The sequence below is a fragment of the Phocoena sinus genome, chromosome 17 (assembly GCF_008692025.1).
Source record: "Phocoena sinus isolate mPhoSin1 chromosome 17, mPhoSin1.pri, whole genome shotgun sequence".
NCBI lineage: Eukaryota > Metazoa > Chordata > Mammalia > Artiodactyla > Phocoenidae > Phocoena > Phocoena sinus.
The window spans coordinates 67230336-67257446 of NC_045779.1; the positions used below are offsets into that span (position 1 = coordinate 67230336).

Below are 27111 nucleotides of genomic sequence, written 5' to 3' on the forward strand. Positions count from 1 at the left end.
AGAAGCACATATTCTGGATGTGTTCAAATCTTGGCCGCACCTCTTACCCACTTACCCGCTGTGTGGAGTTGGGCAAGTCACTTTACTTCTCTGTGCCTCAGCTTCTTCTTTTGTAAAGTGGGAACAATACCAACCTACCCATCAGCTTGTTATGAGGGTGAAATGAGTTCCTACTTGTAGAGCACATAAAACAGTGTGGAGCGCATGGCAAGTGCTGTTATAAGAATTACCAATTCCTTTTTTTTTTTTTAATTTTTTTAATTTATTTTTGGCTGCCTTGGGTCTTTGTTGCTGTGTGCGGGCTTCCTCTAATTGCAGCGAGCAGGGGCTACTCTTCGTTGCGGTGCGCGGGCTTCTCATTGCACTGGCTTCTCTTGCTGCTGAGCATGGGCTCTAGGTGCGTGGGCTTCAGCAGTTGTGGCATGTGGGCTCAGTAGTTGTCGCTCGCGGGCTCTAGAGCGCAGGCTCAGTAGTTGTGGCGCGCGGGCTTAGTTGCTCCGCGGCATGTGGGATCTTCCCGGACCAGGGCTTGAACCCATGTCCCCTGCATTGGCAGGTTGATTCTTAAACTTTGCGCCACCAGGGAAGTCTCAAGAGTTAACAATTCTTGTTAGGTCATCTAATTCTCAAATCAGCCTAATGTACGGGGTCCTGGTATTATCCTCATTTTATAAATAGGGAAGATCAGTAACTTGGCTAAGCCCTGAACCCATGCTGGCTGGCACGGTCTTAATCTTAAGCTATACTGACACAGAGATGAGAGAGGTCGACATTTGGAGTTTAAAGGTCTGCCAGAGCCACCTTGAAATTCTCAATAAATTTTGTCTTCAAATGTGTGCTTTGTAAGTGAAGTCCTGCCCCAGTCACCTTCTCACCCCCCAAGATGGGTTCCTGGCCGCCCCATCCCTTGCCCTGGCCAAACCCGGCAGCTGCCCTCTGCTTCTGGTGGGGACCTGGGCACGGGGAGGGGCCCAGTGGTCGGGCAGAGCTGTGGACGTCTACGAGGGGCTGCGCTCCCCTGCAAGTACCCCCGGCCTGAGGGCACAGGACACGAACTAGCAAATAAAAGCCCTACAGCCGATAAAGACAGAGATTGCAGAATAAAGTAAAAAGCTTTTCTTTTTCCTTTTTGAATACGAGGCCTTGCGTTTTCATTTTGCACCTGGTGGACCTTGCTAGTTACGCAGCCGGCCCTGCGTACATAGCAAGTCATGGGTGGAAATGAAATGGCAGCTCCTTTCCCCTTTAAAACAGCGACAACGGTAACAACAAATGCGTATTCCGGGTTCAGTAATTCAGGGCGGTTTGTTCTGACTTTTGATCCACAGGTAGAGACAGTCTCTTCATGCAGGCCCCAAAAGGGGGCACTTTTGCCGCTTCCCACAAAGATGGCTTCCCCAAAGCCTCCTAAGTCCTCAGTGTGATTTGCACCCAAAATATGGGCTGTTTTCCAGTCAGCAGCCCTGTTTGCTAGGGGATGATAGGAACATCTTATTTTTCCCTCCTTCTGTTGCTGTAATTCCCAATGCAGAGTGTTCTCTTTAAAAGATGCTGTGGGCGGGCTTCCCTGGGGGTGCAGTGGTTGGGGGTCCGCCTGCCGATGCAGGAGGCGCGGGTTCGTGCCCCGGTCCGGGGTTATCCCACGTGCCACGGAGCAGCTGGGCCCGTGGGCCGTGGCTGCTGGGCCTGCGCGTCCGGGGCCTGTGCTCCGCAGCGGGAGAGGCCGCGTTGGTGAGAGGCCCGCGTACCACAAAAAAAAAAAAAAAAAAAAAAAAATGCTGTGGGCAACTACTTTAAGCAAATACGGGCATCTCTGTGGCTTGCAAGGCTGGAGCCAGGCCTCGGAGGTCTGGAAGGGGCATGGAGGCCCTGCCGACGGTCGCGGCAACTCAGTGCCACCCTCAGGACTCCTGGGAAGCAATTTAGGCCACAGCGCTAGAAGAGGGAGGAATCTCAGAGCTATGGGGCGGGAGAGCTCCTGGTCTGGTCTGTCTCACGTCTAACAGATGAGAACCCCTGGGGACAGCGTCAGCAGCAACTCCAGGCGATTCCAGGGCCACTGCGATGGGTGTCCAGTGAGAGGCCTCAGATTAGAGTACGACAGCCAATGTGCTCTGCTGGGAGTGACGTCTCCTTGCTTGGGTACAGGCCCACATCCACCATATCGTGAGGATGGAACAGTCCAGGAAGAGTGAGGGATGCAGGAAGATCCTGCTAGCGGAGGCCAGTCATGGGGAAAGTTGGCCTGGGGTTGGATGGGAGTTTGGGGGACAGCTGGGCCTCAGCCAGTTTCCTTACCTTGGATACTGTTCTGTCTGAGCAGCTGGGCCAAACTCATTTCCACAGCTGCCTCGGGCATCTCTGAAACCCTGGATGTAACAGTGTGGGCTGTGGACCCACTGAGGCATCTGTGCATCTTTATTGTTAGTAAGCCTGTTCTCACCTCTCCCCCAAAGGTACCCTTTCCGTCCGCCCCGCTGCTTCTAAGAAGCATCTTCAGCCAGCAAAACACTCCTTTTCTGTTTCTCTGTTCACAGGAGAAAGAAAGGAAGAGTGGGGAGCTGGGCACAAAAGACTTAGCCTTTTTTGTGAGTTCTGCCACATCTCAGATGGGGTTCTCAGGTCAGAATCCAGATTAGCACGTTGAACTCCCAACATACAGTTGAATAACTCATATGCTTTTTACTCGTTTTTACCGTTTCCTGATAGTAGTTGACCTTTACTGAGTCCTGTCTCTCAACTTGGCCCCCTTGCTGAGCTTTTCTACACACATGGTCCCTTTCCAATTGTATTGAGATTTAATTTGCATACAGCAAAATGCAAAGATCTGTAAGTATAGATTTTGGTGAGTTTTGATAAATGTATACACCCATCACCCCAATACAGGAACATAGGATGTTTCCATCACTGCAGAACGTTTCCTGGGCCTTCTTCCACTCAGCCTCCTTCCCCACCTGTACACGAAGGCGGCCACTGCTCTGATTTCTGTCACCGCAGCTTCGTTTCTCTCTTCTAGAACTTACGAATGGAAGTTTTGCTTTTTCATGTCTGTCTTCTTTTACTCCATGTAGCGTTTATGGCCTTCATCCAGGAATACCAGTAGCGGTTCCTTTTTATCACTATCTAATATTCCGTTGCCTGAATATTCCACACTCCGTTTATCCTTTGATCTATTGACAGACATTTTTTCAAATTTTTGGTGATTATGAATAAGCCTGCTATGTGCTTTCACATACAAGCCTTTTTATAGACGTGTGTCTTGGGGAAATACCTAGGAGTGGAATCATTGGCTCATATGCTGAGTGTATTTTTAACTTTATAAGCAGCTGCCAAACCTTTTTTCCAAGTGGTCATATCAGCTTTTTACTCCCACCATGAGCGTATGAGAGTTCCAATTGCTCCCCCATCCTCACCAACACTTGCTATTGACAGTCTTTTTCATTTTGGCCATTCTAGTGGGTGTGAAGTGGTATCTCATCATTGCGATTTGCATTTCCCTGATGACTAATGACATTGCACACCTTTTCATGTAGTTATTGTATATATCTTCTTTTGCGAAGCATCTGTTTATGTCTTTCCCGCATCTGGGGAAGGGTCTTGTTTGTCTTAGCGCATTGCAAGAGTTCTTAACACATTCTAGATACAAGCCCTTTGTCAGATATATGTGCTGCAAATATTTTCTTCTATCTGTGCCTGTACTATCCCTTTTAACCCTCCCAGGAAACCTAGGAAGGGGATATCATCTCCACTTTGTTTTACAGAGCCCAAAACTGAAGCACAGAGAGGCTAAGTGAAATGCCCAAAGTCACACAGCTACTCAGTAGCCGAGTGGGAATGCAGACCCACTCGTGTGTGACTCAGAGCATTGACATCCAGAAAATTCCAGGGAGGATCTCTCCATACACTAAGACTTGTATCTCCCTGGCAGCCTGGGTATGCCAGTGCCTGGGCTGGGTTACTTCAGTTCACACTCGCTCCCTCTGCCTTGCAAATACCAGACCATCCTGGGAAGTAGCCGGCTCCCAGAACTCAGCTGGGAGCACTGTCTTCTCGAGCGGATGCCATGGGGCTTTGAGCTGCTCTGATGAAAGAGAAACTGCGGGTGTTTTTACGGGTCTCTGAGGAAGCTGGCAGGATTACCTCGTGCCAGGAATAACAACGAGGGGCCTAGGCGAGCTCACTGCCAGCCCTGCTCTGGGAGACATCACTGGAGGAGGCGAGCCAGGCAGTGGGAAGGGAAGGGGGCCTGCGGGTGGGAGGGCAGGGCTGGGTTATTTATCCACAGCTGTCTCCAAGGAGGGCTGCTGGATCACCCCAGGGACTCTGAGCACGGGAAGGGGCCCCTGTGGTAGTCAGAGCAAAAGGCTGGGAGGTGTGTGACAGTGGGAACCACAGCCACGCCAATCATCAACATGCTAGTCAGAATAGCGAGCCTTTATTGAGGACCCCTGTGTGCCAGGCACCGTGTTTGCATTTTGCATCCCCATTAGGTGCCAGATATGGTGTAGCTGTTTTGCACTTACTAGCTTAATGCTCATAATAACCCCATGAGATACGTATTATTAAGATGCCCACAGGAGGAAACTGAGGTTCAGGGAGGTTAAGTAATTTGCCTAACGTCACATGGTTTGTAAGCGGTTGCGGTTTGAATAGAGGTTTAGCTAATTCTAAAGCCCAGTCACTTAAATGCTCTGCTGCTTTTCCGTTCACAAACTTGTGTCAAATTCCTGTTTGGGTCAAGCACTACACAGGGTGACTTGACCAGGGGAATATCATGTTGAATAAGACCCATCCCTGTCTTTGGGCCGTGTGGTTAGTTGAACGGTGGCCCCGCCAGAAGATACGTCCACATCCCAGAATCTACGAATGTGAGCTCATCTGGCAAAATAGGTTTTGCAGAGGTAATTAAGTTAAGGATCTTGAGATCGTCCTGGGTTATCTGGGTGGCCCTAAATCCAATGACAAGTGTCCTTACAAGAGACAGAAGGGAAGACAGAAGAGGAGAAGGCCATGTGAGGATGGAGTAGAGACTGGAGTTGTGCAGCCACAAGCCAAGGGATGCCTGGAGCCTCCAGACACTGCAAGAGGCAAAGAATCCTCCCCGTGGGCCTTGAAGGAAGGTTCATCAGACCCGACTTACTAGGTCCAGCCCAGACACTGGAGGGGATTATTCAAGGGCTTGGATCCCGGGAGGTGCCATCACTGGGGGCCATGATAGAGGATGTCTCTCACAGTGGCAGAAGGCGGACTCCCACCTACTATTTGTGTGGCTCTCCCAGGTCATCTGGCTCCGGACTGTACGTGGAACGTGTGTGGGCTCCTGAGCTGGATTCTTTATACATATTACACCACATAGTAACATTTAATGCTCACCTGAGTTCAGCAAGGGGAGGCGTTCTCACGCCCATTTGACAGAGGGGGTAACTGAGGCTCAAAAGATGAAGGCCACACGGTAGCATATAGAGTAAACCAGTGGTTCTTGACTTTGGCTGCATCAAAATCCCCAAAGAGAGTTTCTGGGCTCCATGCACAGAACTTTTGATTTAGTAGGTCTAGCATGGAGCTGGAGAGTTTGCATTTCAGAGAAGTTCTCAGGTGAAGCTGATGCTGGAGGTCTGTGGACCACACTTTTAGAAGCACTGGAGAATCAGTGTTGCAGGGACAGGGGAACCCTGGAATGTTAGTGAATTAACAAATAAAATGTATTTCTTGCTCAAGTTGCAGTCCCGTTGGCGTTAGTTGGCTCTCGTCCATCCATGCACTGTTTGGAGCCTGTGGTCCCCAGAGTTGCCGTGGAAGAAAAAAGAAGGCAAGAGGGTCTTGTAGGATGTTTTAAAGGGTGAGGTCCGGAAGTGACTTTCCTGCCTTCTGCTCACACCGCATTGGCCAACACTCAGTCACATGGCCCCAAACAACTGCAAGGGAGACTGGGAAACGTAGTCTTCCTCAGGAGGAGGTGATGGTGCGATGAACATGCAGCTGGTCAGAGCCAGGCTAGGACTTGATCTCAGGCTCTTTCCCCCTTCATCTTTTGCTTTTTCAAGTGCTCTCAGTGGACTTTCTCATATTAGCCAGATTCAAGGGACTTTTTTTTCCTGTAAAAATTGAAAAAAAAGAAGAGGAAAGAAACGTTTCTTGGGTCCATCAGTGCATTCGGTTGCCGGCAGCCTTGTCTTCTACGGGGCCCAGGTGCTCAGCTGAACAGCTGCCAAGCACTTTGAAAGCTTGTAGCATTTCTGTAGGGGTTTCTTGCATGAGTTTCATTTCCACCATCTTAAGCAACGCAGGGTCACCCTCTCCAGCATTGGAGGAGTCCTGTGGCTACTGCTTCTTCAAGGCCTAAAGCCTGAACTCAGGGCCACAGACAAGCTCCAAGTGGAAAATATGCCGTTCCTGCCTCTCCTCACCCTGCTGCTCCAGACTGTTCCAAACGCCTCCAACACCTGCAGGTTCCCGTTTTCGTGCCTTTGGATACACTGTGACATCTGCCTGAATGCGCTCTCTTCCCTCCAGACTCAACTCAAGTGACACCAGCTTCATGAGGCTTTCATTGGTTAGTGAAGTGAACGTTCAACTTGCCCTCATTTTGGAGCAGAAGTGGGGGAGACAGGCCTCTTTGTCTATGCCTGTGGTCCAGCACTTGTCATGGCCTGTGCAGACTCTAAAGGCTTTTGCCCGTGCCTGTTTCTCCTCGCGGAATGTGAGGTGTTTAAGAGCAAAGACCGCGTGGCCTCCTTTCCTGGCTTCTTCATTACCTGCAAGACTGAGGTCAAAAGTCTTCCTGTGAAATGCAAAACCCTCCCCAAGATCCAGAGGTGAAGAGTGAAGTCTCTGGCATGGGTTGGAATCCCAGCTCTGCCACTTGTGCAAGTTTGGGCAATTCTTAGCTTCATTGGACTTCAGTTTTCCCATCGGTACAGTTGGGCTAATAATGTTGTACATATTCCATGAAATAACATGCCTAAAGCCCTTTGAACAGTGCCAAGCGCATGGGAAACTGTCGAGACATGCCAACTATCTCTCTGTTATCATCATTACTCTTGGTATTACCCTCTCAACCTTGGCACACGCCAGCCACAGCAACTGACCTCCTTGCTGACAGTTTTGGTGATTTTGCACGTCTCTCTGCTTTTGCACTTGGTGTTTTTCAGCTTGGATGTCCCTGTCTCTCACCTATTCATTCATTTATTTAACAAAGTTTTTGCTGAGCTCCCAACTACTCACACTCATCTCAGTCAGCCCTTCCTGGCCAGTCCCACTGGATCTACCACTCCTGTTTCGAAGTCTATTTACTTTTTCTGTATCTCTGTGACTAACTTGAGAGCAGGAAAAAAAAAAAAAAGTTCTTTTCCCCACTGGATTTAACTGCTCTGAATCCAGGTCCTAATATCATGGGTGGCACGTAGTAGGAGCTTAATAAATATCTGTTGAATGAATACATGAATATCGATCATCTCCAGATCTGGCCCCAATGCCAGAGAATGCAATAACTTGGCATCAGGCATAGCAGGGGGATCTGTAAAGCTCGGGCATTGGGAGGTCCTTCAGGAAGATGAAATCACCAGCTGTGGAACAGCAGCCTGAGCTGGAATCTCTTTCCTTTAGTTACCAGGGGCTCAGCACCTCCAGAGGTGGGGTGGGAGTGGGCAGATCCCATGTGACATACTGTTTCCAGTGGATCTGGGCTTTTAAAGTGATGATTAATATTATTATTAATGATATTTCCTGATACAAGGAGAGAGGGCATCCTTTACAAGCACAGGGCTTGCTTCATGGAAAGCACCCAAGGTATGTTTGAATGATGAATGTTGGTCCAGTCTACAGAGCACATCCAATTAGTTGACAACTATGTATTGATTGCCTTTTAGGGGTCAGGTGCTACTCTGGGTGCAGGAGATGGGGGCTGGGAGTTCTGCAGTGAACAAAATACAGAAGACCCCTGCCTTGGGGAGCTCACCTTCTAGAGGGAACAAGGAATTGAGCTAAGCTATTAGTTTGAATTTTCTCTCTCCTGCAGAGGTGGCCAGCTGCCCTCCCTGCCCCCCACCCCCCACCCACAGAATTTTCCTCTTCTTTTGTAGAGCAGTGGTTCTCAACTAGGGGGTGAGTTTGCACCCCAGAAGATATTTGACAATGTCTGGAGATAGTTTCATTTGCCATGAGCTAGGTGTGTCTGTGTTACTAGCATCTAGGAGATAGACGTTGAAGATGCTACCCAGCATCCTACCATGCGCAAGACAGCCCCACAAGAAAGACTCTCACAGCCTGCAATACCAACAGCCCGACGTGGAGAGAGAAGGGGCTTCTTAGCAAGTGACTGCATTTCCCAGCTTCCTGTGAGGCTGGGTGTGGCCACGTGACTGGTTCTCGCCAATGGTGTGTGAACAGGAGTGCGGTGCCCACACCCAGGTGCAGAGCTTTTAATAAGTGGATGGACCTCCTTCCGCTTCCTCAGGTTGGAGGAAGAGAACAACAAGGTCCCAGGTGACAACGGAGCCACCTGGGGCCCTAAATCGCCACGTGGGGAGAGCTGTCTAGCCATCAAAGACGCTCTCCTTGGACCGTCATGGGAATAAGAAATAAACTGCAGCGTTTCAACCCTATGCACTTCTGGGTCTCTCAGTGATAGTAATTTAACCTACCCTAACTTCTGTAGTCTTGACAATGGTTCTTCAATGAGAAGAATAGCCAACATTTACTGAGCACACAATATGAGGTGGACACTAAGCTGTTTAAATGTAAGATCCCATTTTGTCATCATACCAACCCTATGAAATCGGTACTACCGTTACCCTTTTTTTTTACAGATAAAGAAACAAAAGTTCAAGGAGGTGAGCAGGGCACTTAAGTACCAAATGGAAGTTTTATGCCAGATCCCAGCCTCAACCGCCAAAAGCCAGTTCCTTTCTCCATCCTTAATATCTCTTCATTTGAGCATCATCTCCCCGCCGGGTCACCGTAACTGTTCTCTCTTTGGTCCCTCTGCCTCCGTTGTGGACACTGCAGGTAGGCTGACTTTTTGAAAACCAAATCTGCTAACTTCATCATCTCTTGCTGCTTCTCCTTTAGGCCATACACCCTGGGCTTTGGCTGTACTGCAAGAGGAAAGGATTATTCTTTTTCCAAAATTATTCTTGCTCTGCAGAGGGAATCACAGTTAAAGTAACAAGCTTCCCCTGTGTATTCTTAAGAGTTCAAGCAAGGATTGTTTGACCATCTCCTGGGAACACTGTTGAAAGGATTCTTACATTGGGTGGGAGGTTCATTCCAACCAGCCATTGCTACAGTTCTGCAAAACACAGCTAATTGCATAATGTAAAATGAACCCAGTTTTTCAACTTCGTTCAGCTCTCAGGTTCTATTTGTTCTATTAAAGACCATATTGACTTTGGAGAGCAATTTGGCAGTCTTACACTATAGCAACTTTACTCCTAACTACACTCCCCAGAGAACTCTCGTGTGCAAAGGAGAAATGTAGGATTTATAATGCAAAAAACTGCTAAGCTAAGTATCCATCCGCAGGAGAATGGACAAAATAAACCCCTACAAAGAGTATGATGGAGGAGTGAAAATAACTAAACTAGAGCTACGCGTGGCAAATACAGATGAATCTCAGAAACGTAATGTTAAGCATAAAAAGCACTTCGGAGAAGGATAAGGTAGAGTATGATGTCATAAGTAATGTTATATATTGTGCCAGTCCGGGTCCCAGCAGGAAACAGAAGGCACCCTTGGAATTCTAAAGAGAAGGGAAGGAAAGAGTCATTTACAGAGGTGGCAGGTGTGATAGATTGTTTCATGGCCACAAATGCCTCCCATCCCATTATGTATTCTTCCTTTGCTGCTCCTTTCATCCAGATGCGGAATTAGTTTCCATCCCTTTTAATCTGGGCTGGTTTTGTGACTTGTTTGAACGAATAGATTATGGCAAAACTGACTTGGAGTGAATTCCAGAGGCCTTGCAATTTCTGCTTTCACCCTTTTGGAATGCTTCAGATATCACGAAAAGAAGCCCACACTAGCCTACTGGAGGCCTCATGGAGAGAAAGACCCAACCACCAGCCAACAGCAACCACCTGATACCTAAGTGAGACCATCCGGGACCAGCCAGCCCCCAGGTGAACATCGGTTGGTTATAAATGTATCAGTGAGTCCAGCCATGACCGCTGCGAGCAGAAGAGCTTCCTAGCTGAGCCCTGCTCAAATCACCAGCCCACAGAATTATGAATTAAAAAGCTGGTTAATGTTTCAAGCCGGTAAGTTGTAGGGTGGTTTGTTATGAGCATACAATCAACCTTGAAGAATTAAGGAACCAAGAAGTACTGAGGCCTCTAGGAACTACCAAGGTGGGAGTTTCCACAGCAGTGTAGCAGCATTTGCTACAGGAATGCAGTGGGGGGCTGGAGTCTCATCAGGGGAGCCACCTCAGAACCCCAGAACCACAGCAGAGATGGAGTTGGGGAGAAGTGAGTACTCCAATCTCTCTCTCTTCCTCCCACCAGTCTCCTTCCAGGCCCTCCTACTGGCTGAGCCTGGTCAGAAACCAGAAGGCAAGGGAGACCGGGAGATGCCATTTTTGGGGGTCAGCCCCCTCGGGCACAGAGAATGGATGTGGCTGGGACTGGGGGCAAACGGAGAATATACCAGGACGGGGTTGCTCCCAAACAGCAGACTGTAAGGACTGCTGTTCTCGTTTAAGGGAGTGAGAAACCGCACATCAGGAGAGAGGTTATCTCTGGGGAAGGAGGGATTTCTACCTTGAAGAAAGTAGGGGGTGCTTTCATATATATGTATGTTTCCATACAGGCTCCACGTGCGAGGGAAGGAAAGGCATTTTAGGCAGGCTCACTGCACCTGACTCTCCACCATGCCCTTTCACAGAAGCCGTATATAAACTAGGTGTGTAGAACCATCCCATGAGAGTGTGGGCTAAATTACCTCTTCTTCCCAGGTAAGAGGGTCAGAGGGTGAGAGCGACCCCCGGCCCTGTTGCTCGGCGCAAGGGCTGCTGAGTTTCAGATTTAAGTCCGTCCACCTCCAGCACCTTTGTCTGGATGAAAGACCCTCCCTGGTGTCATGGCAGGTACATACCTTTTGCCCATATCTGTCCATTCCTTCTTCTCTGTTTCTCCCTTCTTTTTTTTTTTAACATTTTTATTGGAGTATAATTGCTTTACAATGGTGTGTTAGTTTCTGCTACATAACAAAGTGAATCAGCTATGCATATACATATATCCCCATATCTCCTCCCTCTTGCGTCTCCCTCCCTCCCACCCTCCCTATCCCACCCCTCTAGGTGGTCACAGAGCACGCAGCTGATCTCCCTGTGCTATGCGGCTGCCTCCCACTAGCCATCCATTTTACGTTTGGTAGTGTCTATACGTCCGTGCCACTCTCTCGCTTCATCCCAGCTTACCCTTCCCTTCTTTTCTTTTCAGTTGGAGGAAGAGAGAAAATGATCCCAGAATATTATTTGTCTAAGAGGAACGTTTGAGATAAAATAGGGTATGTGAGGCCTGCCATTAATCGTCCCCACAGCACCTGGCCTAGGTGGGAGTCGGGATCTACGGTGATGGATAGGAATGTTTTTCGAATTCAGCTGTCAAAGCCCGGCAATCATCCCTGCCTCCTGGGTGGAAAATTTACAATCTTCCTCTTTAGTGGCATCTTAAGACACACAGGCACTTTTGTTTCCATGGAGAGCCCACTCTTCCCTCTAAGGTAAATTGCCCGCTTGCCTGCCCTTCCTCCCGTCTTTCCCTCTTTCTCTCTATGTCTCCCTTTCCTTCTCTTTCTCCTTCATTTGCTTCCCAATTTCCTCTACCCTTTCCTCCTTCCACTGAGCTTCCCGCCAGCAGCAGGGCGGAACGAGAGCCTTTTTCCTCCCCGCAGGGGAGGGCAGTGCGTGTCCTCCCCTGACGCTCCTGTGGAGAGGTTCTCGGAAGCCTCTGGGGCTGAGAAATTTCACCCTGGATCTTTGCATTGTTGTCTTCCTAAGAGCTTATTTTGCAAAGAGCTCAGAGCTGGGGAGCAAGGCGGGCCCCAGGCCCCAGGAGGATGTTGCTGGTGGCCCGAGGCGTCTCACTTCATCTCTGTTTCTTCACTTGCAAAGTGAGGCTCAGCCTCCCCAGAGCCATCATGAAAAAATGCTGGCGAGGGTGGCAAACAGATTCCTTCCTGTTAGTCACCCAGGTCACTCAGCTGACACCTCTGCCTTTTGGCCCTGAAGTTTATTTATTAACAGCCTTCAAAGGGGGGCCAGGGGCCTCCTGGGGGTGGAGCCCTAAGAGTCCGAAAGCCATGGGCTTGGGCAGGTAGAGCAGGCGGGGCGCTCTGGGGCTGCCTTTGTAGTTTCTGGGGAGTTTCAGAGATGCCAGTGTCCATCAAGAGCGGTGCCTGCGTGTTTGGAACCAAAGAGGAAGATAAAGCTAGTCTCAGGGCGTGTGTCTCTTGCCTGTAAGGAGCTCTAAATATGTGCCTCTGAGTGTGTTTGTACAGTGCGAAGGCGGCTCTGTGCACACCTGAGCACACCTACGTGTGCCTGTGTCTGTGTGCGTGTGTCGTGTGTCTGTGAACGGATAGTATAAAGGTGAGTCTGTGCATACACACGAGCGTCTGCGTGATGTACACATGTATCGTATGAAGGTAGGTCTGTGTACACACAAGCACCCCTACGCGTGCACGTGGCAATGGTGTGTGCGTGTGTGCGCATGCACGCCCCCCATGGGTGGGCCTCAAGCACTTTGATCAAGAGCCGCCACTTATTTTGCATCCGGCTCGAGGGTCCAGTTACAGAACATGAATCCTTAGCATACAGTGAGAACGTTCAGATGTTCAGCTGAGTGGATGAGGTTGGTTTGGGAGGCTCGGTGCCCTACACAGAAGCCCCTCTATCCCCACACTGCCTGCGTGGGAGTGAGGCCTTTGCCTGAGAGCAGATTTGTGTCCCTGTGGCCTCGTTTTGCTCTGGGATGGGACTTGGTGGCAGGGAACTCAAGCTCAGGTGTTCATGCATTTCCAGAATTTGTCTGATTTTAATCAGGATTTCGTTAGGAGTAACTGCATGTGTGTGTGTGCTTGGCTCCAGCTAAATATGTGGTGATGCTTCTTTCCTTCTATCCTTCCTCCCTCGCGCCTTCCCTCTCCCTCTCCCTCCCACACATACTGTGCATCTTCTCTTTGCCAGGCCCTGTTCCATGGGCTAAGGATGCAAAAATGGTTCAGAAATAGTCCCCATCGTGAGAAACAACCAGTGTATTTAGGGTAAAAGGTAAGCAAGCTGCAGTAACAGAACATAGCCATGGAGGGGGACACCGGGCATTCTGGGGGCACAGACGGGAGCCCCTTGTCTCTCAGGGACCCCATGAAAGGCTTCCAGGATACAGCGACGCTTGAACTAGATCTAGAAAGTGGAGGAATTCACCAGCTTTTTAAGAATAGCTGCTGTTGTTTTCAGGAGATGGTACTTTGGGGCACAGGACAGAGTCATCTACTCACGTTTGGAGGACTCTAAGAGGTCATAGGGCCTTTGTTAAAAATGATTGGTCTGTGATACAGCTTTGTACTAGAAAGATCCTGAAATGGGATGGCAAGCAATGCAGGGCAAGCAAGGATTAGAGGACGGGCCCTCTTTACTTCTATTTGCCAATTTAGACTTCCGAAGGAGGAAGGAATAAGTGTGAAGAAGGGAATGTGCACTTACTGAGCGCCTACTGTGTGTCAGGCGCCTCTGGTCTCATTTTGTCCTCACCGACAGCTCTGTAGGTAGTAGGTTGGTTAACCCCATTGTACAGCTGGGGAGACTGAGACTCAGGTCTCAGACCAGGCAAAGAACAGGACTTTGAATCACAAGGTATATGGCTCAATTCCCAAGCCTGTGCCTCTTTCCAACAAACCCCATTGCCTGCAAGAATCTTCTATAGAGAACATAGCACTGTGGCCGATAGACTTCTTGTCAAGGGTCATAAACTTGGAATTCAATATAAAGTCACTGCTGTTCCTCCCCCAAAGAAAAACCCAAATGCCTGCCCCTTTTGAAAAAACAGCATGTCTTGGTGGGACGGGCTATTAATATACATCGCCATGACATCAGTATCACAGGCTCTTTCTTTTGGGGAGCCAGGATGTTGCTGATTTGCATACTGCTTTACATTCATTTGCATTTACTCTCCATATGCAAAATCAAATGCAGCTAATTAGTGCAACCTTGTTACAATGAGAAGCAGGCCCAACCTTCTGTGCCAGGGCATATGGAGCCCAGAACTGGGACCCAAACCACCCAAAGCCAGTCACATCTTGGGTCAGACACACTGGAGTGAGTATCACACTGGAGATGGCTGAGTATCATTATCTTTCAACTATTGTCCCTTTTGAAGTAACTGTGGCAGAGCGAGAGGGTGAGGGGAGAGAGAGAGAGAGACGGAGATCAAAGGATGTGGCAGAATTTCCTCGGAGAAAGAGCACAGAATTTGGAGCCCAAAGGCCTCAGATGAAATCAGCATTGGAGTTTGGCTTTGCCACTTTCAGGCTGTGTGGACTTGTAGGGATTACATGGGAAAAAAATGGATGAGAATGTACTTTGCAAATGTTAGAGCACATTATAGAGGTCAGGGCTCCAGGCCAGGCCACCCTGTGACAGAAGGCAGCACCAGGGTCAGCTGGGGACAGAGGCTCACAGTCTTGCAGGGTCCAGACCCCAAATATGATGGGAAATATATCTATGTCTGTGTCTCTGTCTCTATCCCTATCATCTAGCATTTAATGAGCACACGGACCAAACGCTGTGTTAAGCACATCACAGTCATTCTTTCACTTAATGATTGCCGTGAACACTCTGAGAGGCAGGTATCATTATGACCCCATTCACAGATACCACCACGGCAAAAACGTGCCTGCCAAGCACACCAAGGTAGCTCTTGCCAAATGATTAAGAACCTTCTCTCCCGAGCAGTGATGGTGACATTCATGGTTTACACTGCCCTACCCCGCCCCCCTTTTCTAGCCTCCATGCAGACTATGGTCTTCTTACTAAACAACTTCTTTCACATTTGCCTAGTTGGGACCATTTTGATTTGGTTTTGGCTTTTATTCTGTGTCCTCCGAGGACTCTTCTGTTTTTTTTCTCACCTGGTCATTTTGATTAGACTTGAGTATTTCAGCTCCATAGTCACATTTCATTACTTAGGACAGCCTCTGCAGAGAGCAGCTCCCATCGACCAAGGCAGATTGCATTATGGTTCACAAATTGGGATTTGTAAACCATGATGGAGGTGGGATTATACCCCATGAATATGTAGCCTGGCCATGTGGCTTTGCTCTGGCCAGTGACGTGTGAGTGGAAGCAATACGTGTTGCTACTAGGCAGTAGACAGCGTGTGGTTTGTCATGTATTTCTTTCCCTTCTGACCTGATGCCCAGCTATGTTCTAGATAGGATCTGCTCCACAACGGGGCCCTGGAATAGATGCACCGTGGAACTTCTGGCGGGCAAGTTACGTGAATAAGAAGTAAATCTCTATTGTTGCAAGCCTTCGAGCCTCGGAAGATTATTTGGTTCAGGGGATTACAGCCTATCCTGATGCAAATATTCTCTTTCTATTGAATATTATGAGATTAGTGCTCGTATGAACTGACTAGTTATATTGTAGATAACTGGACACTTATCCCTATGATATTGTCATCACTCAAAATATTGTGTACTTCCATTTTGAAAACTGCTTTAAAATTATAAAAGTCCTACTACTACTGACAACAGCTAATGCTTTGCAAGCATTATCATATTTGATCTTGACAACAGCCCTGTGAGGTAGGTTCTCTTAACTTCCCTTTTCCAGACAAGAGAAACACGATCTCAGAAATGCTCAGTAATGAGTCAAGAACACACAGCTAAGAGGAGGGTCAAGATTTAAATCTGCATTCTTCTCAGGTACAAACCCTAATGTCATTATTTTCTACTCATACTTTCCCCGACAAAATGGATATTAACAGGCTGAGTCACACACCTGACTCATCAGAGATGATTACAGGTATTTTGGCTGCTTATAAAAAATCAAAATAGTTATTGAGTAATGAAAATCACATTGGTCTTGATATTAGAAGCTACCGGGGTGGGGGGGCGGTCGGTTTGTAGCTATTTCTTATAAGTGACCTTATTACGTGACCTTGGGCTAGATTATTTTCCCCCTCTGCACCCTGGTATTTTCATCTGTAAAATGGAGCACTTTGCTTCAGACCACATGGTTCACGAATCTGAAGGATGGGGTCCTTCAACCCCCTAAAAATGTATGCAAAACATTGTATGTGTATTTTTTTCTGGGTAGCGGATCCATAATATTCATCAGGTCCTGGAAAAGTTCTGTAACACCCTAAAGATGAGGAACTCGAATTCTCTCCTTTGTTGAGTATGACTTATCCCTTTCCCCAGAAGAAGTGGGTGTAGAAGCAAGGAGAATTCAGGCTGACTAAATCACATTTGAGTCGTATAAGTTGAGTGTCAGTTTTATCAGAGAATAACTGGAAGGCAAGCTGTATCAGTTTAGTAAAAATAATCATTAAAACATGTTTCTGTCTCACATTCCTGTGGCTCCTTGCCGCTTACGCTGCACAGAAGCTGTTCTTTTGTCTTCCTGGCCAGGGACTGTGTCATTAGTTGTGGCTATTGGTCATTTCCTGTCTCGCTCAGCCAAATAATCATGTTATTTTGACTGGGATGAGAATGGGTCCAGAGCTGTGAACTTGGTCTCACAGTAACTGTCAGATGCCTTTCCTGGAATGTGGGAGGAAAAGAAAACAGGGCAGGAAAATAACATTCATGGAGTGTCTACACTAACCAGACTCTCTGTTGGCAATTCATTCATCGTGATAAAGTCATGTGTGTCTCTTTCCAACCAATGTTTATTGGGTACCTATCATACCTTGGCCACTGTTCTAGGTTCTGGGGATATAAAAGTGAGCAATCAGACAAAAAAGTCCCCACATTCCTGGAATCTATGTTCTGGTGGGAGAGATAAAATATATTAGTAAAAAAATTACTAAACTATATATGTTTCACATATGCTACTTCAGGACAGTATGGCAAGATGTCCTACATAGTATGACCTCAATATTTCAGGTGAGGAAACTACGGATTAGAGACATGAACTAACTCAACCAGTGTCACATAACAGGTAAAAGGGAATGACTTGAGCTTTCACAGTTAGATTTTTCTGACTCCCAGATTGCCTTTCCCTCGGAAAGCAGTGGCCATGACCTAAAAGATAATCTTTCAGCTGTGAGCCTTTGAGTCAAACGTTGCTGAGGCTAATTCCATCCTGATGGAGATCTGAGTTTATACAGAGAAGGCTCACTCCCCTACCCTATTTGTACCCAGTTTGAAAATTTTGGGGCCATAATTTATTCAAATCAGTTTCTTTCCCCTTCTATCTTTTACTTCTTCTTGGATTCTAATTACACACGTGTTGGATCATGCTTGACATTGTCTCACAGGTCTCTGAGCTTCTGTTTACTTTTCCTCAGTATTTTAAATCTCTGTTGTGTGGATTGGAGAGTTTCTATTGATCTTTATATTACATATTCGCTGGTTGTTTTCTTCATTCTTTATCTGCTCCTTCATTAATACCTTATTTTGAAAATTTGTCTGATAATGACAACATCCTTTCCCATGCAATGACATTTTGTATTGCCTGACTTTTTCTCCTGAGTATGCATTCCTCTTTTCTGTTTCTTTGCACGTGTAGTCATTTTTGGTTGAAAACTGGACATTGTAGATAATACATAATAGTAAATCTGTATTATGTTGTCTTCTTCTGAGGATTACTGGATTTTTGTTATAGTAAGCACTCGACCTGCCTGGATTCAAAGGTATGTAGCACCTGATATTTTTGCTCTATTCTTTTTTTTTTTTGCGGTACGCGGGCCTCTCACTGTTGTGGCCTCTCCCGTTGTGGAGCACAGGCTCCGGACGCGCAGGCTTAGCGGCCATGGCTCACGGGCCCAGCCGCTCCGCGGCATGTGGGATCTTCCCGGACCGGGGCACGAACCCGTGTCCCCTGCATTGGCAGGCGAACTCTCAACCACTGCGCCACCAGGGAAGCCCTTTGCTCTATTCTTATGGCTTCCCACTGCTGCTCTTTTAGTGTGGCTCTCTGGGGGTCTCCCAGGTGCCCGTGTAAGTTGGTTATTTGCCAAGAATTTGGGCAGCAATGGGACTCACACTTTCAGTAGTTATTTTTTTCTTCTATGATTCTCCCCTACTTTCTAGTTTGTCTGCTGATCTCGGGTTCTATTTCCTGCCATGTCAAGCCCATAAAACTTTAGTTTTCTGCTACCCAAGCTGTGCAAAATTGGGCATACACGGAGTTAAAGAACAAAACAAACCCCTGGAGTTAAAGAACAAAACAGATCTCACCCGTTGCAGCTCTCCCTTTAGAGTAGGCTTCCTCCCGATCTCTTCACGCTTTTTCCTGGCCCCTCTGAATCTCTTCTGTAAATGCAGAGTTTAGTGGCAGCCAGGGATTTGGGCAGAGATTGCACTCAGTATTTGCATCTCATTACTTCTGTGGTTCTCTCATTGCCAGGAATTCCTCTTTCAATTTTCACCTGCTTTCCTAGCCCTATATTCTGATCTCTGGCACCTTGGGTCACAGAGGCTTCGGGTTTTCACAGTTGTAGCCCTGAGGGTTGTGGAGCACCTACGGGTCAGAAATCCACAAATTCCCAATTCTTTCCCCTTACAGTTGTGGTTTTTTCAAAATTAAACTCTTCTCTGGCTTCTGCCTTTGGATGCTTTCCAAAGCCTTTGAATAGTTTTTTTTGTTGTTGTTTGTTTGTTTTTAAATCGGGTTTTTATAATAGTCATCTACAGGAGGAATCATGTGACCATTCCATTCCTGTGCCATTTCTTCTCATTGGATTTGACTCTGGGAAAAACTTAAGACGTGCAGGGTGGGGTGAAGTGTTTGTCTAGTTCAGACATCTTGCTAGGCTGAGTCCCTTCTTTGGACTTTGGTCTCATTTCGTTTCTCTTTGTCTCCTGTGTAAGTCATAGAGGCTGCGTCCCCAGGTGAAATGTAAGCTCTGGAGGTTAGGGCTCTGTATGCAGTTGAGCTGGAGTAGACAAAGAGGCAATAATGATCCTAATCCTTGCCTGCAAGGAGAAGTCAGTCTTACTGGGGCGATGTGTAGATGAGCCTGGAGGAACTTTGACGGTTCAATGCTGAGTAACATGTTGCTGACCATTGTGCTATAGAAGTTCAGGTGCCATCTGCTTTGCAACACATTGATTTAGAGATGCAAGTTTGAACGTAATAGAAAACACCTGTATGCTTTCTTTTGCAAAACTCAAGTTTATTCAACTCTGTCAACTCTCCTCTTTTGAATCTATGATTGGAATGTATTGTTTTTGCCTATCCAGCACCTACCCTACCTTCTGGTCCAATATCCCAATTTTTCCTTGGGGGACCGTCCTGGAGTCGTCCACAGGAGTGGTGACTGAGTGGTGTGGGCATGTATTCAGGCTAATTAGAATATCCCCTCCTCTGACTACAATGATTAAAGAATGTAATGTGATCCACGTTGGTCCACTGTGATTCATTCCCTAGACGTTTGTTGGAAACTTAGGGAAAAAGATGTCCTTCATCTGGAATTGATGAGAAGATAGGATATAATCTTTACTAACTTTGCACTACCAATAACTGCAGATAAAAATAAAAAATAAAATAAAAACGTGGACCTGGCCATTTGTCCTTTCAATCCTATTTCTGGAGCTATGGAAGCCACCTTGACATCTCTTGGGAAGAGTCTGCTTCAGAGAAAGCAACACAAGAGAAATTAGACGTGAGAGATGAGATAAGGCGTTCATTTGGGTTCCTGAAAGTCTGACCTTTTTTATACCTGAAGTTTATACCTAAACTTTTTAGTTACCTGAGCCCATAAATTCCTTTTATGCCTATGCCAATTTGAGTTGAGTTTCTGTCACTTATAATCCAAGGAGCCCTGACTAAATAATAATAATTTGTTGTCACTTTAAGCCTCTACGAGATAAGATTAGAACTGATGGGCTTCATGATTACAGTGGGTTGAATAGTGTCCCCTTAAAATTTATGTCAGCCTGGACCCTCAGAATGTGAACTTATTTTGAAATAGGGTCTTTGCAGATGTAATTAGTCGAGGTCTCTAAATCCAATGGCTGCTGTCCTTACAGGAAGAGGTGAGAACACACAGAGACACAGAATAGATGAAGATGGAAACAGAGATTGGAGTGGTGCACCTATAAAGACAAGGAAGTGAAGGATTACCAGGAGCCACCAGAACTTGGAAGAGGCAAGGACGGATCCTCCACTAGACCCTTCAAAGGGAGCAGGGCCCTGCCAACACCTTGACTTCAAACTTCTGGACTGCAGACTGTGATGGTATAAATTTCTGTTATTTTAAGTCACTCTATTTGTAGTAATTTGTTATGACAGCCCTAGGAAATTAATGCAATGATCTAACTCCTGCTTCTTTTTCCAACCTCATTGTAGAGACAGCAGATAATAGTACAGACCCTGACATTGGGCTTTCCGGATTCTACTTGTGGCCTTTTCACTTTAACCTTTCTGAGTCTCCGTTTTCTAAGGGAGCTAATGACAGTAATAATTCACTTCTTAAGTTTGTTGTGAGAATAAAATGAGTCATATTTAAAGGCATTTAAAACAGCTTTTGACACAAATGACACACTCAGGAAATGATGGTGGTTGTTATTATTATTATTTTGTATTTACATTACCATCACCACTGTCTCCTGTGAAGTTCCCACAAGCGCTGCTTATTCCAACTATAGGAAAATATCTGTACTTCCGCAAATGAAACTGAGGCCGGGAGAGTTTAAGGAACTTCCTGCCCATGATCGAACAGCTCCCGTGTGTCAGATTTGGAATTCAAATCCTGGTCGGCCTGTATCCATACCAGGCGCTATGGGTCATTCCAGAGTAAGAGTAGTGAGTGGCATAGAAGGACCCCTGTATCTCCCTCTCTTTCCCTTTATCCTGAGCCCTCTCCTCTAGCTCTGTCAAGACTTTTGATACCGTTCAGTTAAGACTGTTGTCTTGGGTGATGGTGTGCACTCTGAAAGGGATTGTGACTCTTTCTGAGGCTGACTGGAGTTTTCTTCTCGAGGATAATAGGCCCCTCTTCCTGTCTCTAAAATCGTTAAATAGCTTTGTTTTTTGGAGGTGGGGGGGAACTTAGAAATCTCATTACTCCCATTTGTGCTATTTGCAATCAGTCAAGACATGCCCTAAAAGCACATTTTATATGCTCAGAAAGAGACAGACTGGGAAGGAAGCGTCGTAAACCTGAAGCAGACATTTCTGATAAAAGCCTGCAGAAAACACAGTCTTATTTACCTCAGTGTTCTGCAAACTTTGCTATGGAAACGTTGTATTGATTCTGTCTCCGTCTCTGTCAACATGGTTACCCTTTGGGTCAATATATCCTGATTATCTATTGCAGGGCAGTTTGGAATGAAGAAATGGGTTTCTGATGTTTCTACCCAAGTTTTCTTTGTGTTAAGGTAATTTTTTTGACACTCTGCCAAAACCCCAGAGAGGAGCTACCAGCATCTCTCTCTCTCTCTCACCCCCCCCCCCCCACACACACACACAGACACATACACACACACAGACACATACACACACACAAACACTCACATACACACACACACACACACAGACACACACACACAGACACATACACACACACATATGCTGATCTATTTATCTATGTTGATATCTATATTTACCTGTTTATAGATAAATATACTTATTTATCTATAGATAAGTATCAGAATATATAGAGATATAGATACAGATGTGCATACATATACAAATATATAAATAAATTATATAAATACAAATTACATTATATAAATGAACATACATATTCATATAGATAAATGTACCTATAATATTTCAATATTTAAGTATAATTTGTATATGTATTAAAGCTCCCATCTCTCTCATCATAGGTGTTTTCCTTCGTGCCTTCCTTCTGCCTGGCTCTCTCCTCTATGGCTCTGTTTCTCTTCTCGTGTCTCCATGGTTCTTGCAGTGCCTTCGGTTTACCCAGTTCTCTCGTCTGCATTTCTCCATTTTTATCTCAGTCCTCTTTATCTCTCAATAAAACTGCCATTGTCTATCTGTCAGGAGAAAATAATTTTTTCCCCTAAGTCTGGGAAGAATTGCCAATCCCATTAGCTTTCCCTCCTTCCTAACCTGTTATGTGTGTATCAAGAAGTCGTTTTTATTTTTTCTCTCCTCCTGCCCATTGCCCATCCTGTTACATCAAGTTTTATTCCGTAAGACTCTAGAGCAGGGGCCGCAAACGTTTCCTGTAAAGGACCAGATTGTACTTATTTTAGACTTTGCAAGTCATATAGTCTCTGTCACTGTTACTGGTCTTGCCACTGTTGTGTGCAAGACCACGTGTAAACGGACAGTGTGTACAACTTTGTTTACAAAGATAAAGCAGTTTGCCAACCCCTATTCTAGAATACCCGCTGTGGGAGATGGGGCACCTCCTGATGTAGCTCTGATTTTCTCCCTTGCTCTCACCCTTGTGGTGTGGTTGCCCAAGATGACACAGAAGGAGCAGAGCCAGGAATGGAATGGACTGCCTGAACCCCAGCTTATGCTTATTTCCACTTCAGCACACTTTTCTGAAGAACACAATTATGATCTGCTCAGGCAGAGAGTGGAAGTCCTTCTCCTTTGTCAAAAACCTTTAATGGTTCCTCATCGCGCACTTGAGAAGGAGTCGTTCCCTAAGCCTGGCATCCAAGTCCACCAAAGCAGGAATCCATCGTCCTCCTTTGAGTGTCTGGCCCATTGTGCTTTACCTAAAATTTCTGCTGCATCCATCCATATTTGCTCACTCACTCTCCTCTAAGCATCTCAGGTGCATTTCCATTGCTGTTCCCAGCTCTGTGTGGCTCCCCTCGATGGAGCTCCTTTTTATTTTCCTACCCACTTATATATGTCTTTCTCTTTCCTGATGTCTGTGCATCAGTCCAGGAAAAGATGCTAATTGTCCCCATTCAGTCACACAGCCACCACTGGGCAAGTCTTTATTGCAGTGGGATTGGTTTTTGTGATGGGGCTCCTTGTATCCACTCCTGAGCCTGAGGATTGGGGTGGGCTACTCTGATTGAAGTTATATTAGGACCATTTGCATCAGAGGAGGGGAAGGTCCTCCAAGGTTGCAGAGGTCTTGGGCAGACCAAAGCAGCGTATATCCACTACACAGGTGCCTATAAGTGTTCTTAAGACATAGCTTTGATTGTGCCGCTTCCCTGCTGCAAGAAATAAAAGGGATCAGTGCTTCAGCATGGCTATCAAGGTCTGGGGTCATGAGGCTCCAGCACTGTGGATGTAGGACCTTCCTGGAAGAGCTGGTTGGGTCACTGAGTACTTGAGGCCAAGGTCCTTGTACTCCCAAACGCTGTCTTTACATGACTATCAAACTGGACTTTCTAGAAAGCACCAGTCATGTTCCAGCTTCCTTCTTATTTGTTTCTGATATTCTCTCTCTCTGGAATGATCTCTTCTCACTCCTCTGAATCCTCATGGAAGAAGTGCTTTACTTAAGATGCATTCTGATCATTTTCTGAAGTCTCTCCTCATGTCCCTCTGCTTGAATCTTCACAGCCTCCAATTTATGTTGATCTTTATTTTGTGCACTTGTATCCTGTCCTCCAGGATAACACTGAGTAAGCTGAGTGCAGGGGTTCCTTTTGCTGATATATTTTTGTATCCTCTCTTGTTCATAGAACGTTCCTTTCACATAGAAGACACAGTTAGTATTTGCTGGATTGAGCTTAATTGAACAGTCTGTGTCATTCATTTAGTATTTACATTTGTAACTTCTATTGTTAATTACTTATTTAGGCGTATTCTTCTAAGTTGTATCACCATCGCCTAGGTCATCACAAGATGTATTATTCAATGGGCTAAGTGCTCACTGTGCGCCTGCTCTGTGCCAGGCGCCATGTTAATTGCCGTGACCACAGCAGAGAACACGGCAGGTCCGGTCGCTGCCTCTGTGGAGCTTCTAGTCTGGAGTTAGACAATAAAATGTGTACCTGTGGAACCAGGTGCTGAATGCTAAGATGCGGGAGGGTTGGAGGAGCTGCCAGAGAATATGAGTGGGTTTGGAGGAAGGGTCACTTCATCCACGTGTGTAAGGTGAATGACTTAGCAAAGTAACAGGTGAAAACTAGCCATTTCCTTTCTTGGTTAGATCGGGTATCCCCTCTCCAGTTTACGCTGAACCCACGCAGGGCTAAGCCCCTCTTCTATTCTGCTGGGTTTCCATGGTGCTCTCTTCTCTTCTTTCTCAGTGCATTTAACACATTATATTGAAATCTGCTCTTTAAAGTCTGGCTTACAGAAAACAGATTGCATCTTGCTCAACCGGTCCGTCTCTGAGTGTCTAGCGCTATGCTTGACACATGGTGCACAAGAAGCGTCTGTTTAATGCAAAACTAAGCTAACCAGGGTGAGCCTGAGTTGGGTTGGGAGAAACGAGAGGTTTATCTGAAAGGTGCACAGACAGTGGTCACCTTGTGGCCTGCATAAGGCACTCCAACTGTTCATAATGGCTCCTTGTTACAGAAGGAGGGCGGAAGGCGCCAGGTTACAGGGACAACGGCTGATGTTCTGATGTTGTTTGAAGCCAGATAATCTCCCAGCTTCAAATAGGGAAGCCTGTGACCCTCTGTGCTAGACATGAGGACAAGTGACCTTGACATATAACTGCTGGTTGAGAGATGCAGTTATTATCTTCCACCAAGAGGTTACTGGAAAGTACACCTCCCTCCTAATTCTGAAAGCCAGGGCCGTGACCTTGTCTCGGGCTCTGTCTTGTTTTGAAGAAGTCTATGCTTTGGCACGTGCATCTGTTTTCCTTCTTTAGAAGCGAAAATAGACTCAGTCCTTGGGTAAACTGTATTTTCTGGTGGGGGAGGGGTGCCGAAGTGGCATCAGCAAAAGTTGAAAATGAACACTGGGCCAGCAGATGCTCTTGGGCATCGTCAGAGATACCCCGTGCAGTGGGAAGGAGTAGAAGACAGAGTTGTGGCAGTTATATCCACTCTCGTCAGTGATGTGATAACTACCCACTGTTATCATTGTTCACATTTCACATTCACTGTGCCCTAACTATGTGCCACGCACCGTGTCAGTCACTTTACATGGACATCCTCATTTGTTCCAGAAAACAACCTCGTGCAGTAGGGACTACCAGTATCCCCGCTTTGCAGAAAGGAAACTGCGGCATGGAATAAATGACTGAGCACTGTTCTGTTCCAAGTAGCATGCTAATGGGCACATAGAGCCCGCGAAATCCTCCCAACAGCTCCCCGAAGTAGGTCCCAGTATCATCCCTCTTCTACCAGTTATCCATGAGATAACTGAGACCCTAAGAGGTGAAGTCATTCACTCAGGGTGAAGCAGTGAATGGAGTTGGAGTTGGAACCATGTTTGCTTGTGTTAGGGACCCACTGAACCCCTCACTTTACTTCATAGAACAAATCTGCCTTTTCTGCCAGATATGTGTTTGCAGGTGACAAGCAGCTTGGGGAGTGTCTGGGGTCCTAAGAGTAACCAGGACATCTGAAGTTCAGAGACCTAAGTTTTTGGGGGTTTTTTGTTTTTTTTGTTTTTTTTTAATTAAAAAAGACAATAGCACTCATTAACTTTGTGTCGCTATATGCAGGGACGTGGCCCAGATTATTTTAAATTCTAGTAGCTCCTCTATGATATGGTAGCCATTACCCCTGTTTTACAACATGGGGAATTGAGACTTTGGAAGGCTAAGCCACCTGCCAAAGGTTACTGAGCTACTCAGTGATGAAAGAGGGCTCTGAATCTGGCTCTACCTAAGCCAGCGTGAGCTCTACTATGAGAACTTTACCCTGGCTTTCAAGTCTATACCCATTACTACCATTTGATATGAAAAACCACAGGGCAAAAATCTCTAGGAAGATAAAATTATACCTGGACAGGTTAAATCTTTTAATACAATCCAAACAGTTAGCCATATTAAATGTTTATAGTCAAGACTACTGCCTAGAGTGTCATTCTTGAAGGGCTGGCTTCATGTGTATCCAGCCAGGGGATGTCATATAGGGCCCTGTGCTCAGCCGAGCTCCATGCTTGGTGTAACGTTCTGCCATTGCCATCTTGAAATTCTCAATCATCTTATCTTTGATCTTGAATTTTATACATGAAGGGCCATGGAACACGTAAGTGATGAGAGGAGACAGGCACAGTATCGCACCTGTGGTTTAGTGCCACTCCATTCACACATAGTGTTTGCCGTGCACCACGATTCTGAAGGAAGCTTAGAAAACTATGCACGTTTAAGTTAATAGGTTGGGTTCAAGTTGCTGCTCCATTCCTTTTAACTGTGAGACCTGGGATGTCTGCTAAAGTACCTCTCACTTGGACCATTTTCCATCTGCCCAGACTAATCAGCTCAAATGTGTCTCCTCCCCGAATCCCTACCTGACGCTACTTGAGAAAACTGGGTATAGAGAATTCAGGTGTATCCTTCAGGGTCCCACAGTTTAATCTTGGATTCACATCTACCCATTATGCTATACTGTTATAGTTTCTCAAACATGCCATTCTTTCTCCTGCCTCAGGACCTTTGCACATGCTGTGACTTAGGTAAACTCTTCACCACACTCTCAAGCTGGCCTCACAAGGCTGCCTCCTTCTGATCCTTCAGTCCTCAACTTCATTTCCCTCCTGCTTGAGGAGTGCTTCCTTGACCTCCAGTTTTCAGGTTGCCCTATGGCTCTTCTCTCCCAAAGCACCTTCCTCTCCTTCCTTCATGGTGCTGATCACAACTCTTAATTCTGTATTAATTCCTTCATTTGTTGTTTAATTCCTTAATTTGTCTTAATTTGTTAATTAATTCCTTCATTTGTCTTCTTCCCTCTATAAACTGTAACAAGAACAGGGAAAATTATGGTTTCATAACTAGACCTTAACCATTACCTGACCCGTGTCAGGTACATAGTGGGTTCACAATAAATCTTTTTTGGGGGATATAGGATTAAACAAATTAAAGA

General features: G+C 46.3%; 1 long non-coding RNA gene across 1 annotated transcript in view; it reads left to right on the plus strand.

Annotated features, from left to right (window-relative positions):
• LOC116742347 overlaps positions 1-27111 on the plus strand; it is a 396625-nt gene that overhangs the window by 257624 nt on the left and 111890 nt on the right. Inside the window, exons 7-12 of the long non-coding RNA XR_004346443.1 lie at positions 8808-9006; positions 9523-9659; positions 9997-10118; positions 10952-11083; positions 11439-11721; positions 20200-20407. This is a non-coding gene — a long non-coding RNA (uncharacterized LOC116742347). The remainder of the gene's footprint in view (positions 1-8807; positions 9007-9522; positions 9660-9996; positions 10119-10951; positions 11084-11438; positions 11722-20199; positions 20408-27111) is intronic.